At 49.6% G+C, this 19,151-nt stretch overlaps 1 pseudogene; it reads left to right on the plus strand.

The window, feature by feature from the left end:
- The first annotated feature begins 13,621 nt into the window (after positions 1–13,621).
- On the plus strand, positions 13,622–15,722 carry LOC124647033 (annotated as a pseudogene).
- The last annotated feature ends 3,429 nt before the right edge of the window (positions 15,723–19,151 follow it).

A 19,151-nucleotide genomic window follows, 5' to 3' on the forward strand; every position in this document is an offset into this window, starting at 1 on the left:
TTGTCCGCCAAAACATGGAATTTTAGTGTTCCGTCAAGAAGTTCACATGCAAATAAGTGGGAAGTTCAGAAAGGGTTCGAGAATAGCTATTCTCAAACCGGTTCGAGAATAGCAGACCTATATATATATATTATAAAGAGGGTTTTATTACCTAAAAGTTTTAAGCATAGCACGTGGCCTTTGCATAACTCCCGATCCAAACAATACAAAAACAAAATATTGAGCCTCCCTACAACTAATCATGAAAGGAACTGTCATGCCTCAAGATCGGGCCAGTACGAGATAGCCGCCGCGCACCAATAAATCGAGAGGCCTATATGTTGAATATATTAGCAAATTTCCCCATGATTTAATCAAAGAAAACAGTAGATAAAACATGACTAAAAAGTTTGAGACTAAACTAGTCATGCAAATCACCATAGAATAAAGGAGCAACAAGTCTAAACAGATTGATAAGAGCAATGTGTTTCCTGACAATGAGCCTGAACATGTTGCTAGGAGAAGGAAGAACATCATGATCTCATAAAAGGAAGGCAAGAACACATACGGTCCAGAAGAGGAACCAGCGGTGGTGTTGTCGCCGTTGAGAGCCATGTCGCTGAAGAGGTTGCTGATGTTGGGGAAGAAGTCGTCATTCGGAAAGTAGTCGTCGGCCTCCGTGTCGATGTCGAAGTCAGCAGTCGCGCTAGAGCGCTCCCCAAAAACCTTATCGCCTCTCTCCCGTACAGGATCACAAGAGACGGGGTTCCGGAGGCCTGCTGTCCCGTCCAGCGGTGCACGCCGGTAGACGGGATGGAGAAGTCTTGAGCGGCGGCGCAAAGCTCTGGAACCGATTGGTAGGCGCATATGGTGGTGTGTCTCGTCGTGTATCTCTGGAGAGGAGCGACCTCTTTTATAGGCACAGTTATAGGCACAGAGAGAGGAGCTGAACAGGCCACGCGAGGAGATGAAGCGAAGGGCCAGGGAGGTGAACCGAACAGGCAGCAGCCGAAGCTGAACAGTCTTCGTATTCAAAACCCACTAAAAGAAACGTTTCAGATTCTTGCGTCTGTTCATATACCCATTCGTGAGTGGCAAAAAGAAAGAGAGAGAGGCTCTCGGCTCGAGGCATTCCCGCGGCGCGGCGCGGCGCGACGTGTCGTGTCGTGACGAGGCGAGCGAGCGGTGGCGTCGTCGGAGGAGGAGCGCGCGTGTGGTCAGCTCCTATTTCCTCCTATTATTTCTCTCATACAAATGGTATGAAGAGCTCTCCTTATAAGCTGCTCCAACTCTTCTTCAACTAGCAATGTGGGACTAAACTTTTGTCCCACCCCTGCCATGCATGAATGGGCCATGTGGGCCTCTAGGATTTATTAGGAATTTTTGGAATATTTATTGTATTGGTCCAATATGGGCCAAAATTCCAACAATCCCCCACCAGATCCTAGAGGCACATAGAATTTGTCTTTGGTTCCAAAACATTGTTTTATATACCGGTACTATAGCGAAGACTGTTAAGTTGAACTTTCACCAGAACTCTATGCTACACTAGGCTGCTACTTGAACAGTGGACTAAGCCTTGAGCTGCAAGTTTTACGCTAATCTAGCTTCACAAAGAGCCTTGACCGGTACTAGGCCGTCGCAGGGCTTCCCCGCGGGTGGAGCTTATGCATCATACTCCATGGCCTTTCATGAGTTTATTAGAAAGCACCCAACTCTCATAGGTTGCAACGTTTTAACAACCAAACTCATATAGGTGTGTTCTTCAACAGATGTTCTGCAGGACAATATCTGTGCTTAAATTAGCAACTTAGAACACATTAAGATAAATCAGCCTACCGTGCAGTTTAGGAAAGTATTGTATCTTTTATGGAGTGGTATCATACAAGGAGTAAGGATACTTTCCTCTCAGTTGACATACAACTTGTCTCTCAGTTCTAATTCACGGGATCTACGATCACATAGAATGGGTTACCACTGTGGACAACTTAAACGGTGGGTCTCATACCCATCTCCTTTGATGCATTATCTATCACGTTACGTGATAGACCCTTGGTGAAGGGGTCTGCCAGATTTCTAGACGTATGGATATAATCCAATGCAATAACTCCGGACTTCTCATTTTTCTGACAGATTTTAATCTCCTCTTCACATGCCTTGATGACTTCATATTATCGTTAGAACTGTTAACCTTGATGATCACAGTTTGATTATCACAGTTCATTGGGATAGCAGGTATTGGTTTCTCTACCACGGGTAAGTTCATCAAGAGTTCACGGAGCCACTCTGCTTCAACAGTGGCTGTGTCTAATGTTGTGAGTTCTGCTTCCATTGTTGACCTCTTTAAGATGGTCTACTTGCAAGACTTTCAAGAAACAGCGCCACCACCAAGTGTAAATACATATCCACTAGTGGCCTTAATCTCATCAGCATCAGAAATCTAGTTTGAGTCACTATAGCCCTCTAGTACCCTCGGATACCCAGTATAGTGAATGCCATAACTCGCAGTGCCCTTTAGATAGTGCATCACTCTTTCAAGAGCATGCCAGTGATCATCGCCGAGGATTTGATACAAATCGACTAAGTTTTCTCACAGCAAAGGCGATGTCAGGCCTCGTAGCGCTAGCCAAATACATAAGTGAGCCAATAATCTGAGAATATCTCAGTTGATCTCTAGCAGTCGCTTTATTCTTTCTAAGCAGAACACTAGGATCATAAGGCATTGGACAAGACTTGCAATTGCTATACCCAAAGCAACTCAATATCTTTTCCACATAGTGAGATTGAAGCAATGTAATCCCACCATTGTCATCCTTCAATAGCTTGATGTTTAAGACTACATCAGCTACCCCAAGATCCTTCATCTCAAAACAGCGAGATAAGAAATCCTTGGTCTTCTTGATGATATTCAGGTTGGTTCCGAAAATCAGTATGTCATCAACGTATAAGCAAAGAATGACTCCTTCGCCCCCACCATGGTGATAGTACACACATTTATCAACTTCATTTACAACAAAGCCTTCAGCAGTTAAAGTTCTTTCGAACTTCTCATGCCACTGCTTAGGTGCTTGCTTGAGACCATATAAAGACCTCAACAATTTGCACACCTTTCCTTCTTGACCATTTACTACAAATCCATCTGGCTGGTCCATGTAAATTTCCTCATCCAACTCTCCATTTAGGAAAGCTGTCTTAACATCCATTTGATGAATGAGAAGACCATATGAGGGAGCCAGTGATAGTAGTACTCTAATGGTAGTCAATCTAGCTACATGTGAGTACGTATCAAAGAAGTCTTCACCTTCCTTTTAGGTATAATCCTTGGCCACAAGCCGTGCCTTGTACTTTTCAATTGTACCATCAGGTCTAAGCTTCTTCTTAAACACCCATTTCCATCCTACGGGTTTGCACCCATAAGGACGATCAGTAATCTCCCAAGTTCCATTAGCCAAAATGGAATCCATCTCACTTCGGACAGACTTCCTTCCAGTAGTCGGCATCCGGAGATGCATAGGCTTCTGAAATAGAAGTGGGAGTGTCATCCACGAGATACACAATGAAATCATTACCAAAGGACTTCGCAGTCCTCTGTCTCTTACTCCTTTTAGGAGCTTCATTGTTATCCTCCTCGGGATTCTCAAGGTGTTCTATAGGAATGGTGGATTCAGGAATTGTAGCGGATTCTTGGATAGATGTACTAGGCATCCCCTGATTCGATGAGTTGGGCATATCCTTCATGGGAAATATATCCTCAAAGAAAGTCGCATCATTCGACTCCATGATTGTACCAACATGCATGTCGGATACCTCAGACTTTACTATCAAGAATCTATAGCCAATGCTATGAAAAGCATAGCCCGGAAAAACACAATCAACGAGTTTTTGGTCCAAGCTTGCGCTTCTTGGGAATTGGCACATTGACTTTAGCCAAACATCCCCAAGTCCGTAGGTAAGAGAGTTTCAATCTTTTCTTCTCCCATTCTTCGAATGGAGTTATCTCCTTATTCTTTGTGGGAACTCGGTTTAGGACATGACATGCAGTCAATATCGCCTCCCCCCACCATACCTTCGAGAGACCTGATGTGTCTAACATGGCGTTAACCAAATCAGTTACAGTGCGGTTCTTTCTTCCGGCCACCCCATTTGACTAAGGTGAGTAGGGAGGCGTCCTCTCATGGATTATACCATGTTCTGCACAGAATGAGTCAAACTCATTGGAGAAATACTCTCCACCACGATCAGACCTAAGCCGCTTGATCTTTCGTTCAAGTTGATTTTCTGTTTCAGCTTTATAGATTTTGAAGAAACTTAATGCCTCATCTTTCGATTTCAGAAGATACACATAACAATATCTAGTTGAGTCATCAATCAACGTCATGAAGTATTTCTTTCCACCTTTTGTCAACACACCATTCATCTCGCAAATATCTGAATGTATTAGTTCTAGAGGTGCCAAATTTCTTACCTCTGCAGCCGTATGAGACTTGCGAGGTTGCTTAGCTTGAACACACACTTGACACTTAGAACCCTTTACATCAGTGAAACTCGGAATTAAATTCAGTTTAGCTAGCCGCGTCATACAACCAAAATTAACATGATAAAGACGTGAATGCCAAACATTTGTCTCAATGTTGGTGCAAATATGATTAACAACTTTATTACAAACGTCTGACAGGGATAGGCGGAACAAACCTCCGCATTCATAGCCTTTACCAACAAAGGTTCCAAATTTTGACACAACAAATTTATTGGACTCAAAAACAATCTTGTAGCCATCACGACACAGAAGCGATCCGCTAACAAGATTTTTATTGATAGAAGGAACATGATGCACGTTCTTCAGGCGCACGATCTTCCCCGAAGTGAACTTCAGATCGACCGTACCAACACCATGAACAGTAGCATGCGAGCCGTTGCCCATCAACACGGTTGAAGTCCCTGCGACCTGATAAGAAGAGAACATGGAGATATCAGCACAAACGTATACATTGGCACCTATGTCAATCCACCATTCAGGAGAATGACATATTGAAAGAACAGTAGGAAATATACCATACCCAGGTTCCTTCATCTCAGTGTCTCCAATGACAACATTGGCCGTCTTGCCGCCCTTTCCTTGCTAACGCTTGTCAAAGCGGTTTGGGCAATTGGGAGCCCAATGATCAGGATCACCACAGACGTGGCATACTCCTTTCTTCTTATCGGTCTTCCTTTTGAAATTTGTAGACTGTGAGGCCTTGTTCTTCCCATCAAATTTTCCTTTGCCATCATACTTGTTCTTGGACTTGTAGGATTGGAAGTTCTTCTTCTGTACCAAGTTGGCACTAGAACCTCCCTCAACACCTCGAGCACGTCTGTCTTTTGCCCTTGCCTTTTCTTCCACGTCAAGAGACCCAATGAGATCCGTAGTGGAGAACTCTTGTCTCTTGTGCTTCAGAGAAGTAGCAAAATTCCTCCATAAAGGAGGAAGCTTGGCAATGATTCCTCCGGCAATAAACTTGTCCGGCATCACACAAGTGAACTGCTCAAGTTCCTTAGCAATGGACTGTATCTCATGAGCCTGCTCAACGATGGAGCGCTCATTAGTCATCTTGAAGTCATAATTTTTTTCCATGACATACAGTTCACTGCCCGCATCCGAGACCCCAAACTTGGCCTCGATTGCGTCCCACATATCCTTGCCCATAGAGATGGACAAATACGATTCAACAATGTTCTTTCCAATAACATTGATAATAGAACCCCTCATAAGGGTCTCTGCATCCTAAGAAGCTTTCTGCTCGATGGGAGGAAGCTCTCCTTTAGGCTTTCCCTTAGTGGCGTCAAAGTATCTCATGAATGTAATCTAGAGAATAGCTCTCTCACGCCACCTCTTGTAATTCACGCCCTCGAAAAGAGGAGGCTTAAGAGATGAAGCAAAGCTAACCGGGGAATAATGCTTATAAGGTTTTTGGATTGTTGAATATATTAGCAAATTTCCCCATGATTTAATCAAAGAAAATAGTAGATAAAACATGACTAAAAAGTTTGAGACTAAACTAGTCATGCAAATCACCATAGAATAAAGGAGCAACAAGTCTAAACAGATTGATAAGAGCATCATGATCTCATAAAAGGAAGGCAAGAACACATACGGTCCAGAAGAGGAACCAGCGGTGGTGTTGTCTCCGTTGAGAGCCATGTCGCTGAAGAGGTTGCTGATGTCGGGGAAGAAGTCGTCGTTGGGAAAGTAGTCGTCGGCCTCCATGTCGATGTCGAAGTCAGCAGTCGCGCTCCCCAAAAACCTTATCGCCTCTCTCCCGTACAGGATCACAAGAGACGGGGTTCCGGAGGCCTGCTGTCCCGTCCAGTGGTGCACGCCGGTAGACGGGATGGAGAAGTCTTGAGCGGCGGCGCAAAGCTCTGGAACCGAGTGGTAGGCGCATATGGTGGTGTGTCTCGTCGTGTATCTCTGGAGAGGAGCGACCTCTTTTATAGGCACAGAGAGAAAGAGAGAGAGGCTCTCGGCTCGAGGCATTCCCGCAACCCGCGGCGCGGCGCGGCGCGACGCGGCGCGATGTGTCGTGACGAGGCGAGCGAGCGGCGGCGTCATCGGAGGAGGAGCGCGCGTGTGGTCAGCTCCTATTTCCTCCTATTATTTCTCTCATACAAATGGTATGAAGAGCTCTCCTTATAAGCTGCTCCAACTCTTTTTCAACTAGCAATGTTGGACTAAACTTTTGTCCCACCCCTGCCATGCATGAATGGGCCATGTGGGCCTCTAGGATTTATTAGGAATTTCTGGAATATTTATTGTATTGGTCCAATATGGGCCAAAATTCCAACAATATATGCGTGCAAGGATTAAAAATGCAGGGAGAAACCGGCACATCAGTGGATCTCGAGAGGCTGATGTATATTATTTTTACAAATTTACTTACAATTAAACAAGAATTATAACTAGATTCTCTAACTGCTTTCCACCCACTGGTCCTTGCCTAATCATCTGTTGACGTGGTCTTCCGTTATTGACGTTTGCGACTAAGAAAAAACATGGGGGCTGGGTGAGTACGATAAATCATATTCAACAAACCAATTATACACAATAATATAAAATATAAAATAGAAATGCTTTTCAGAAACCAGGTGGTTATAGTAATTAGACAATTTAAAATGCATGGTGCCACACATAAAAGTAAGCGTTTTCAACCCGCGTCGGCTCTACTCTATATTTCATCAACTGTAGAAACCCGCAAGAACATGGCTACGATCTTTCACTCGCTCATACACTATTTCTCTCACCTCATGCAACAGAGATCTCTCTTAGTCTGGCTCTCACTCTCTGGCTTTCAGTCTAGTGATTTTGGTTCGTGTGTGTGAAGTGCAGCTATCTAAAGGTATAATAGATGCCCCCATAGGGGGTCTCACAATGATTTGAGGGCAGAGGTGACGCTCGGCGGGGCCCCTTTTCCTCTCCCGTGCCGCTACAGTAACCCTCGCCCGCGTTGAGAGTCAGCCGTTCGCCGCTGTGGTCGCCGGCCCGACCCAGAATCCTCTCCGTCGGCGCTGCCGGCCGGAGCGGAGGATGGAGAGGAGCCTGGCCACTTGTACATAGTAGTTTAGGTTGCTACTCTTCAAGATCTACCCCTGTGGAGTCTGGAAGTAGGAGGCCGGATCTCCTCGGCCAGATCCGGTCCGTCCTCACCTTCTTCTTCGACGCTGCTCCTCTCTGGTGGCAGGAATGGCGGAAGGCGGTGAAGAAGCGGTGCGGCATCTCCAACAATAAGGCCATCTACTACCTCCCTCGTCATCTGGTTTGGTTGTGCTGGAGCACCAACCAAACTCCAGATCTTCGGCTTCTCCGAGCTTATCCATGGTGGAAAGGCGAAGGAAGAAGAAGACCTGAGGATGGCTTCGTCAATAAGCTCCTCTGGGTGTGCCATAGCCGGCTTCATCTACGCCTACCTCCCCGAATCCGTGGCAGGTTCGTCGGGTTCGATGGTAGGCCGATTTCTTCGTCACGGTTTTGGTACGCCCGTGCTGCTCCCTCGACCCAGTCTCCTCTGCTCTTCTCTCTGGTCCCAAGCATCATGGTGGCGACGAAATCAGGAGAGTGCAAGGTGGTTGTGAAGAGGAGGTGGCGCCGGAGTTCTTCAGAAGCAATTTTCTCGAGCAACACATCGGCGGCATTTCCGCCGTTCGTCATCCACGCCGGTGAAGTCCGGCCATATTTCAACCTCCATCGGAGGCCCTTTTTGAGGTCTGATGTCGCGTCCAACGCCGGCTTTGAAGCAAGTGGTGTCGTCCCCACTTTGGAGTCCGAAGGCGACATGGCTGGCCTTGTGCTCATTGGAGGGGAAAGATAAGGACCTGATTGCTTCTGCATAGCTTTTAGTGGGGTCTTTTCTGCAAATACCAGGGGCCTATGCATTATTTCTCTTTTTATGGGGTCCTTTGTAATGATTTGTACACCCACTGAGTGGAATATATGAAGCTTCTACGCCCTTCGGGGCGCTCCGTGTTTCCAGAAAAAAACGATGATTTGAGCATGTGGACCATCGGATCTTTTCATCGGTGCATCTGTCCGTTCATTTTGGGCACTCCTCTCACTAGCTAACCCCATGCAATCGCCGATTGTTACCCACCTCCGGCTGCATGTGGGCCTCACATTTGCCGGCCCCGCACGTCAGCAACTACGGCTGGGATCTCTGTCGGTGCGCATTGGCGTCGGGTAGTGGATCTCCACCCCCAGGGGTATTTTCGGTCTTTCAGCGCTGCCTGGTATAAAACCGAGCCGCCCAGGGTAAAAAAACCACTAGTCGCCTTTCTCATGCCCCCTCGCGCCCCCACCCCTGCCCCGTTCTCGTCGCCGTCACGGGGGAACTACACGTGTGCTGGCCGCCGCCTCGAGCCGCCTCCAGCCCTAATCACTCCCTCTCCAGGTCGCCGCCTTTAGCCGCCGAACAGCACGAGCGTTGGCCGCCATCTCGACCCGCTTTTGGCAAGAGCATCATGGGGAGGATCCCTAGGCCAGCGGAGAGACGACGACGACCAGACAATGCCAATAGGAGGAGAAGAGGTCTCATGGGGAGGATGGGTTCAGAACGCCGAGATTTATCCATCCTCAAAGACCTAGGTGAGATTTTTTTTTCCTTTGATTTGTTCATCTCCAGTTTGTCCATCTATTCTTGGTTATTCAGAGCTCGATCTGTCGCATGAGAGGGGATGAAGGGACGGGAAGGCTGCTTTGGAGGAGGGGAGTCGTCGTCCAGCGGTCTGGAGGAAGAGGTGCTAGGCGGTGGAGGAGGGGCTTCACCGGCAGCGTGGAAGGATCTTCACCTGTCGCAGGAGGAGGAGAATGGATGGCGGCAACCTGTGCTTCCTCCTGGCGAAGGTTGCGCAGCCTCGTCCAGTACATGGTGCAGCAACTCGACAAGAAAATGGGACGGCAGCGGTTTGACCAGGGAGGAGGCAGCCATTCCCGACCGCATAGCACGCAGCGACGAAGCACTTCTCCTGCCGGCCAGGAGCGCACTCCCCGCCGGCCGCTGCACATCAGGTATTCTCTAACCCCTTTCTTCCAGTTCTCGGCTGGTGCGATTGTCTGTCTCGTCTAGCTATGTGCATGTGCGTGTTCTGTGTTGTGCAATTGGCTCGAGCTATGCAAAGTTAGATTTATCTAAATTCTAATGGTTGTGTGTGTTGTGCACCAATTTTTCTGGTGAACCATAGGCGGAGGAGCAAGGTGGAGTTAACGATCCTGAAATTTCTGATGTATCCGTCAGGACCGTGCAGCGTGAGGGGCCAGTATGAACCCATGGGTATGAAGTGGTTTTCTTATCCCCTTTATGTACTCCATCAAATATTAGAGTAGCAGGTAGTACTACACATCATTTAGAAAAAAATTGGAACACCGAACCAATCTGCAATTTCCAGCTTCCTCTGTGTATGAACATAATTCAGTGCCACTGTTACACATCCAGCATGGCTATTTCTTTTCCAAGGCCTTCCCGTATCCTCCATCCCAAATTATGGACATTTCTTTCACCCACTTCAGTCGGCAGTGAACAACCGACATTTTGTAGTTGTTTAGAGTTTCCGTAAATAATTTACTCTGGCATGTCTCTCTGAAGGTAAAACTCCAACTTGCCAAATAGCTAAGTAACATATGCATTTTATTTTGTTCCAGGTCTTCGCAAGATTTCTGAAGTCCAGAACAATGTCTTTGGAAGATGTTTGAAGCCACAACAATGTCTTTACAAGATGCCTAATGCCCAGAACAATGTCTGTCAATATTTCAATTCAGTTTCTCTGAAAGCAAATATGTAAAGGGGAGTGCTGAGCGTCCCCCGGGGGATTAGAATTCTAATCCCCCTGGTCCCCAACCATCCGATCAACAGATCTGGAACGTTTCCGGCCGTCCGATCAAACCAACCAGCCCTCTCTCCCACTTTTGCTACCATAATGCACCAAAGTAGCAAAAAACTATTTAATTGTAGCAAACTCTATTTTCACCTAATAACACAGACCTCGCCGGAGACCCGCCGAAGACTCGCCGGATACTCGCCGGAGATGTCGCCGGAGACTCGCCGGAGATGTCGCCGGAGACCCACAGGTAACCTCACCGGAGACTTAGTAGCAAAAAAAAAATGCTATAGTAGCAGAAACACACAAAAATTGTAGCAACCTTTTTTTGCTATAGTAGCAAAACCAACATCGTCGGAGACTCGCCGGAGACCTCGCCGGAGAATTTGTAGCAGAAAAATATACTATTGTAGCAAACACCTATAACAAATGTAGCAAAACCTAGTTTCAATGGATTCTCACCGGAGAGATTGTAGCAAAAAAAACAGAATATTGTAGCGAAACCACAAAACCAAAGTAGCAACAAAAAATATTGGTATGTAGCTGGCGGAGGCGCGAGCTGGTGAGGGGGAAGCTAGGGGATGGAGCTCCATGGCGCGGCGGCAGGACTCCAGCGGCGCGCGGCGGTGCGAATCCAGGGCGCGGCGGCCGGACTCCAGTGGCGCCGGGCGCGGCGGCCGGACTCCGGTGGCGCGCCGCGGTGAGAATCCAGGGCGCGGAGGCCGGACTCCGGTGGCGCGGGCGGTGAGAATCCAAGGAGCGGCGGCCGAACTCCGGTGGCGCACGGCGGTGCAAATCCGGTGGCGCGCGATGGAGATAGGCGGCGGCGCGGAAAACCGGCCACGATTCCGGCCGCGCCTCCATGGATGCACGGGGAAAAGCGGCGGCGTTCGCGGAGGAGGATCCGCTCGGTAGAGCAGCTAGGCGGGGCGCCGGAGCAGGGCAGAGGCGGAGGCGGCGACGGCGGCGCCTGCTGTGGCGTTGAGCCACGGCGGCGTGTGCGGATGGCGGCGCGGCCCGTGCGGAGTGGCCTGCTCGCACGGAACAGCGGTGGAGAAGAAGATGGGGATTTTTCTGTCTTGGTTCGGTGGGACCCACCCATGTGTGTGCGTGGACCACGACAAAGGGAGGCAGCGCGTGAGTGGCTGGAAACCGGATGATTTGATCGCTAATCCCCCGGGTGATCCCCAGCCTTTTCCATATGTAAAATACTCTAGCAATCATGCTCTATTGCTCTCACTTTTAACACACGTAAAAAGCTTGTTAGTGCATATAAATTCAGATCAGAGATAGTTGTATTCAACAAGCATGCATTGCATTCAATTTTTTTTTGTCTGTAGCCATTCACATATTACAACAACCAATTCACATGACCTAGTCAAAATAAACTATCTTCTATTACATCAAAAATTACAGTGACGTGCTCATTTGCATTTGATTCTCTAGCTCAGCTTCCCCTATTGTTGCCGCATACTTGGACGGCGTCTCACACACGGTCGTCTACTCTCCTAGCTACCTGGTGCACTGCTGCCCGCTTCTACTTTCATCCTCCGCTACTTAGAGCATCCCCACTCGTTGGCGCTCCCCACGTCCAAATCCGGCGAAATTTTCGTCCGGATTGGAGGAAGATTTGGCGTGGGGAGGAGTAGTTTCCCAGTCGTGTGCTCCCCAAGCGGCGTTTCTCGAGGAAAAAGAGGATGGTTCGGGGAATCCAGACGAAAGAGGAGACACGTGGGCGTGGGCGGTTGGTTTAACTTCATCCGGAGTCCCCGGGAGACCCCCGGGAAACCGAGGATGGCATGGGGAGTCCGGACGAAAATAGGCTCAAATCCGGACCAAAACGAGGAACCGGGGGCCTGACTGGGCCGTTTTTCGCCGTCCGGATGAAAAAAAGTGGCCGTGGGGGGCTCTGTGGGGAGACGAGTGGAGATGCTCTTATACCCCACTCTGTCAACACACTATAGCGACCACTCCCATAGCACCGAAAATATCCATATTTAAAAATAAAGGAAGTCAGCATATGAAAAGTACCTTTATTGATTTTTCAATATTTATTGAGGCTCTTTCTCAGCATGGAGATAACTGAGCATTGCCTATTTCTGTGTGTCTGGAGAGAAACATCACACTGAACATGCAACATGGAGTGGACTAGGAAGGATGAGAAGCCTCTCTTGGCAGCGCTTGTCTGAACTTATTGTGCTGGTGCTTTTCTGAACTTATTGTACTGAAAAGGATTTAAAAGTTTCAAAAGGCGTTGCATTTTCTTAAAATTAAATATTATGTTCATAACATATTATTATTTGAAACACCAATATCTGAGTAAATTATTTGAAATGTGAAAATAAAAAATGGGGTTTATTTTCGGTAAAAGCCCAGGTTTTCTTCGGAAACCAAAAATGGAGCCTGAGCTCCATGCTGGCCATTTTTTAAAGCAATTCTAAATCCACATTTTTAAATTAAGAAACACAAAACGTAAAATCCTATGTCGAGATAATATTGAACTCTGCCAGCATGCAAAATCGTAATTCAAAAGTCATTAGGTTCTAGGCTAGACAAAAGTGACAAATTTCGAAATTTTGAAATATCTAGTGTTCATCGCACCCATATCCACGCATTTGCCATTTTTTTCTTAGCCTAGAATGCAACGAATTACGGATTGGTTTTTAAAAACTACTAGATTTCATCATTTTCTACATCTGGGATTAGTTTCAATTTTCTTGAAGCTTTCAAATGTCATTTTCGAATTTTCATATTTTCTTATTTTTGGGCGGTACTGTTGGTTAGCAGTGCGGGAGCGCCTGCTGCCCACCCGGGCTCGAATCCTCGGATTGACGGGTGTTCGGGGAGCTTTCTTCTATAAAGCTACGCCAGCCAGGGCTTGTACTGGCTGGTCGCATTTTTTTTGGAAAATGCTGGCGTTCAGCCGGGGGATACGGCGTTCGCTTCCTCCTGCTCCTGTGAACGACGCGTGTCCGTGAAAGCGACAGCGATAGGCCCCACCACGACCTTATCTTCTCAAAGTGCTCCTCATCCGTTCGTCTCTCTCCATCTTCCCAGAAATTGGCCGCCGCGACCTCGCCCAAATAACCTCCCTCTCCATGCGCACCCCCGCAGAGCCCCGCCGCGCGCGCCCACACGCATCTCCGGCGAGGTCGCTGCTTTCCATGGCCGACGATCCCCGCAACCACAAGCTCCTCCACCATCGGCATGATGGACACGCAGCACCGATGCGGCCAGCGGAGAAGTCGGGGCACACCGCAGCTCATGCGTCGGGGCGGCGGAGGAGTTGCCAGCCGTGATGCTGCGACCGGGGGCAGAGCCGATGCTCCCGGCCGGCGTCGCCTTCCGCTACAAGGAGTGGCGGGGTCTGCTACAAGGCGGCGTCTATGTACCGCTACAAGAGCAGCACGGCGGCGGCGATGTGCTACATGCGGTGGCGGCCATTGCTACCGACGGGACGACGGCGGTGGTTGCTGCAAATAGCGGCAGCCGTTGCTACAAACCGGGAGCCGCCGTGCTACATGGAGGCCGTCGACGGCGGTGGGTGCTGCGGACCGGCGGTGACCGTTGCTACAAACGGCGGCGGACATTGCTACAAACCGAGGCGCCGCCATGCTGCAAGGAGATTGGCAAGGCGGTCGGCGACGGTGATTGCTGCAAACGGCGGCGGCCGTTGCTACAAACCGAGGCGCCGCCGTGCTTGCAAGGATACCGGCGAGGTCGGCGCCGGCGGCGGTTGCTGCAAACGGCGGCGGCCGTTGCTATATTCCTGGCGTCGCCGTGCTTGAAAGGAAGCCGGCGAGGTCGGCGACGGCGGCGGTTGCTGCAAACGTCGGCGTCCGGCGGCGTCGATGGTTGCTACGCAAACGGGGGCGTCGGTGGTTACTGCAAACGCCGGCGGAGCGGGGCAGCGGTTCTGCTGAGGCGGGCCGCAAGGTTGTGCGTGGGGATGACGAGAATTTTCCGTTCGCTATTCTGTTTTTTCTTCCGCGCGGGAGGTTGAGTCGTTGACCTGATCCAACGGTCGGTAACATCCGCATCAAACGGCTGACGACCCGGGGGTCGGGGAATTGATCCCCCGGGGGACGCTCAGCGCTTTCCATTTTTTTTTCTCATTTTTGGGCGGTGAGCCAGCGCCCGGCCCATGTTAGTATGTCTCTGGTAAGGGACGGCTACACACTCCACTCCACTCCCGCACGACAGCAGCGACCAACTCACGTTGTTTCCGACATAAACAATCTAAAAATCAACAGCCGCAAACCGACCGCAGCTTCGACACCGGGACGGCGCTGATCTCTCTAGGTATCCGCCTCTTCCTTCATCTCACGCACCGTCCCGCTTTCCTCCTGCTCGCTCCCTCCATGGTTCTTGCTGCGTTTGGGTGGTTGCTCTTGGGGATTTGACTGCCTGCTCCTGCCCCGTCCGCTGGCCAGGCGCGACAGGGTGTTATACGCATTGACTCTGCTCTGGGACAATGCTGCTATATCTTACCCGCCTCTTGCTCAGGAGGATGAGTTGCCCATTTCTCTCTTGGTAGGCGCTGTTTGCACTGGCCGTGCATACAATGTGTTCGACGGAATGCCTATCTGCGGAAAACTGTTGCCGTGTCGTCATTCTTTGCGCCTTTTCCGGAGTAGGATGATCAGTCGGCTGATACTGTTGCCTGCTTGGATCTTGTTTGCAGGACCGATGGCACTGGAGACGCAGCCGCACTTGCAGCCACCGCCGTCGTGGTCAGCCATCCCGCAAGACCTGGCCGTCCTGGTGCTCCGCCTGCTACCTGCGTACGTCGACCGTGCCCGCTTCGCCGCGGTGTGCCCACAGTGGCGTGCCGCTACGAGGCTGCCCCTTCCTCCGCCACATCCGCTGCTCGCGCTCCCCAACGGCACCTTCTACAGCCTCCCCTACACTAAACCCTTCCGCTTCCCTGGCTGCGGCTTCGCCGGGTACCAGAGCGCCTGCGGCAACTGGCTCGTCTTCCCCCGCGACGACGGATGCTTCCTGGTCGACCCCTTCTCCAGGGCCACATGAAACTCCCTGCTCTCTCGTGCATCCGTCTCCGGTTTCCGAATGCTGTCACTAGACGGATAGATTTAGATAGTTTGGTTTAGGCTACATGGATGCATATGAGAGAATCAAACAAGCATCACATAAGTAAGATAATCATGTGCTCGCCAAACCTTGTTGCTGCATTGGTTGGCGTCAGACCAATAAGTCAGATTCTAATGTGCCAGCCAGGGGCCTTGTCGTGGTCAGTACGCGCGTACGATAGGTGTAAGTGGTTCGAAGACATGGCGTTCTACCAGGGCAAACTCTAGGCCATTGCTGATGACGAGAACCTCCTTGTGGTGAACATCAGTGCTGGCCATAACACTGGGGATCCACAGGTTTCAGTCTGAACATGCAACATGCAAACATGCAACATTCATTGATTTCAGTCTGGTAGATCAATTCCAACCTGAACGTCGAAGACCCCATTTCTTTCTTTGTATTATGCATTGCCTCAGTTGTATGTGTCATGTTAGTCACATGGACAAGCAGGTCATGTTGGAATATAATACGAGCCTTTGAAAACATAATTTCTTTTGCCTTCTTGTCGTTGCGGCTGTTTGGTAGTTTTGCCCTTTATTGCATAACCTTGTGGTATGTACATGCTCGGCAAAACACACACATATGTTGATACAGTTGCTTGGTAGATATGGATGACCAATGTTCCTCCACGTTGGAAGCCTCAAGTTGGTACATAAATAATATTCTTCTCACTATGACCAGTTAACGGTAAAGCTTATATTTATTATTTACAGTGGTGCACGGTGATTGTACAATTGTATTGTTCATTTCTTAAGTTATCTATGTGTTAATGCTTGGTATATCGTATGGACAAATTTCCATTCATTGATTCTGGTCAAATTTCTATTCATTGATTCTGTTGAAATTGATTAGAAAAGAAAATTGTGAGGCCCAATGATCTGTGTGTCATACGCGGCGCCAGGCGCGCTGAGAGGACCTTCGCCACCAGCTTAGCCACACTGTGGATGAGGCTGATCGGCCTGAAGTCCTTCACCTCCACCGCCTCGGCATGCTTGGGAAGCAGGGTAATCAACGCCTGATTCGCCACATGTAGCCCACGATAGTCTCCGAGCCACATGGCCCGAAAGGCGTCCATGACGTCCTGCTTGATGATCCCCCAACAGGACGTGTAGAACCTGCCTGTGAAGCCATCCGGCCCTGGCGCCTTGTCAGGCTCTTGAGACTTGATGACGCTCCACACCTCCTCTTCGGAGAAGGGTACCTCCAACTCCACAAGATCATGTGACTGCATACCCAAGTAGTCGAGGTCAAGGGAGAAGCCACGATCGGGGGAGGAGCCAAGCAAGCGCTCATAGAAGGCGTCCGCCGCCTTGGCCTTGCCCTCCTGGTCCGCCACAAGCGTACCATCCACTTTGAAGTGAGCGATGTAGTTTTTCCTCCGGCGATGGTTGGCGTGGAGGTGGAAAAAGCGGGTGCACGCGTCCCCTTCACTCAGCCACGATATCCGGGAGCGTTGGCGTGTGATCGTCCTCTCAAGCGAGGCAAGTCCCAAAAGCTTCCCCTTGAGGAGCTTCCGCAACCCACGCTCCCCACGGGATAGAGCCCTCGACTCCATGGCCACATCGAGGCGCATGATGAGCTCATTCGCCACTAAAATCTGCAGCTTGACATTACCAATGAAACAATCGTTCCAACTCGTCAACGCCTTGGCGGTGGCCGCAAGCTTGGCGGCCAGGCGCTTGAAGGGGTTAGCCTTCGCGGCCGTCGACGCCCACGCCGCCTCCACAGTCTCGAGGAAGCCCTCCGCCTTAGGCCAGAAGGCTTCAAAGCGAAAGCGCTTGCCCGTCGGCAAGTCCGCCGCCAGGTTCAACAAGAGCGGGCAGTGATCCGATGTGGAGGAGCTCAACGCCGAGAGGGTAGAAGACGGGAAATAGGTCTCCCAATCCACTGTGGAAAAGACCCGGTCTAACCTTTCCAGGGTCGCGCGCTCCCTCTCGTTAGACCACGTGTAGCGCCTCCCATTGAGGTAGAGCTCCTTCAGCTCCAAGTCCCCTAGCACTCGACGGAACTTGCCCATCATGCACGTTCTTCAGGCGCACGATCTTCCCCGAAGTGAACTTCAGATCGAACGTACCAACACCATGAACAGTAGCATGCGAGCCGTTGCCCATCAACACGGTTGAAGTCCCTGCGACCTGATAAGAAGAGAACATGGAGAACATGGAGAACATGGAGGTCCCGGAATCGTCGACATTGCTCCTTTTCCTTTTGTTCTTTGGAGAAACAGCAGGAGGAGGAGATTGTGCTGACGTAGTACCTTCAGAGGCAGCATCTTTTTCAATAGATCCCGCAGATTTTCGGGAATCTGCGGGTTCATTCACAAAAGAGAGGGCCTCCTGGTTGTCATCGGCGACAACGGCCCTTTCCTCGACATCTCCACCCTCAGGAAGAGGAGGAAGAGAATCCATAGTAGGATGGTTCTGCAGGAAAATAACGACAAAAGAAAAATTAGAGAGATATCAATACAATGAGATGCAGGAAAAATTCGGAACAAGATAAAAACTCGAGAAGACAAAATACCTTGGGGAGAGGATTGGTGGAGCTGTATGGTTCCACGCGGCAAGAAGAAGGAATAGGATCCCTCTTGCTCAGCGAGGAAATTCTTCGAATAAGCCTTTCCAAGTCCTTCACAGCAAGGTCTTTCGACAACCTATTGGCGTCATTTTCACCAGCATACGTCCAAAGGGGATTTTTGCGAGCCTGAAGAGGCTGCACTCTAATCCGAAGAAAGTAGGCGAGTGATTTGAACACCAGAAAGCTCTTTGCCTCGAGTATTTTGAAGCTCATGAATACGAGTCATAAGCGCTTCTGTCGCCGTTTTCTCTTCTTCGGAAGCTTCAGCATCCCAGGAACGGCGGCGTTGAATTTTAACACTTCCGTCAAAAGGGACTATGTTGTGCTCGACAGAGTTGGCACTTTCTTCGCGTATGTAGAGCCACCTTTTGCGCCATCCTTGGACAGAATCAGGAAATTTGACGTCGAAGTAATCAACGTCGGTTCGGACACGAATAACAACTCCACCTATGTTATAAGTGGCGTTGTGGGAGCCATTGCGGCGGAGGCGAGAAAATGCGTTTCCAAAGAACCCAATTTGGAGTGATTCCAAGGAAGCATTCGCACAATGTGATGAAAATAGAAATATGAAGGATGGAATTGGGGGTCAGCTGGTGTAGCTGAATCCCATAGACAAAGAGAAGACCGCGGAGGAAATCGTGAATTGGGGTAGAAAGGCCGCGGATGAGATGATCAACGAAACTAACCCGGTACTCCATTGGAGGGTTGGGGTAGCTTTCTTCGCTGGGAAAGCGGATGGCGTCTTCTTTCTTCATCAAGCCAAGCCTCTTCAGCATGTTAACATCCTGGTTGGAGATTTTAGATCTCTCCCACTCAAGATCTTCGAGTAGCCATCGTGGATTCCGGAGTACTATGGCGAGTGAGTCGCGTGCGCGGTGGCATCAACGGCACTTGGAAAAAGCAAGGCTTGTGCGTGCGGAGGATCAAACAGAGTTGGGCGCAAAGGAAGTTTTTGCAGAGGGGAACAATGTGCGGCGCAAGCGAAGGAGTAGACGGAGGTTGAAGAAAGGTTTATATATGATTCGGGCGAACCAGCGAACCGTTGGATGAAGAAATCATGTGGTGGAAAAAGATCCAGTAGATACGAGGGTAAAAAGGTATTTTTACTGAAGTGGAACAGACACGAGCGTTACCGTACGTGCGCCAGGAAAAGCGGAGGACGT

Source organism: Lolium rigidum, chromosome 4 (assembly GCF_022539505.1).
Source record: "Lolium rigidum isolate FL_2022 chromosome 4, APGP_CSIRO_Lrig_0.1, whole genome shotgun sequence".
NCBI classification, from domain to species: domain Eukaryota; kingdom Viridiplantae; phylum Streptophyta; class Magnoliopsida; order Poales; family Poaceae; genus Lolium; species Lolium rigidum.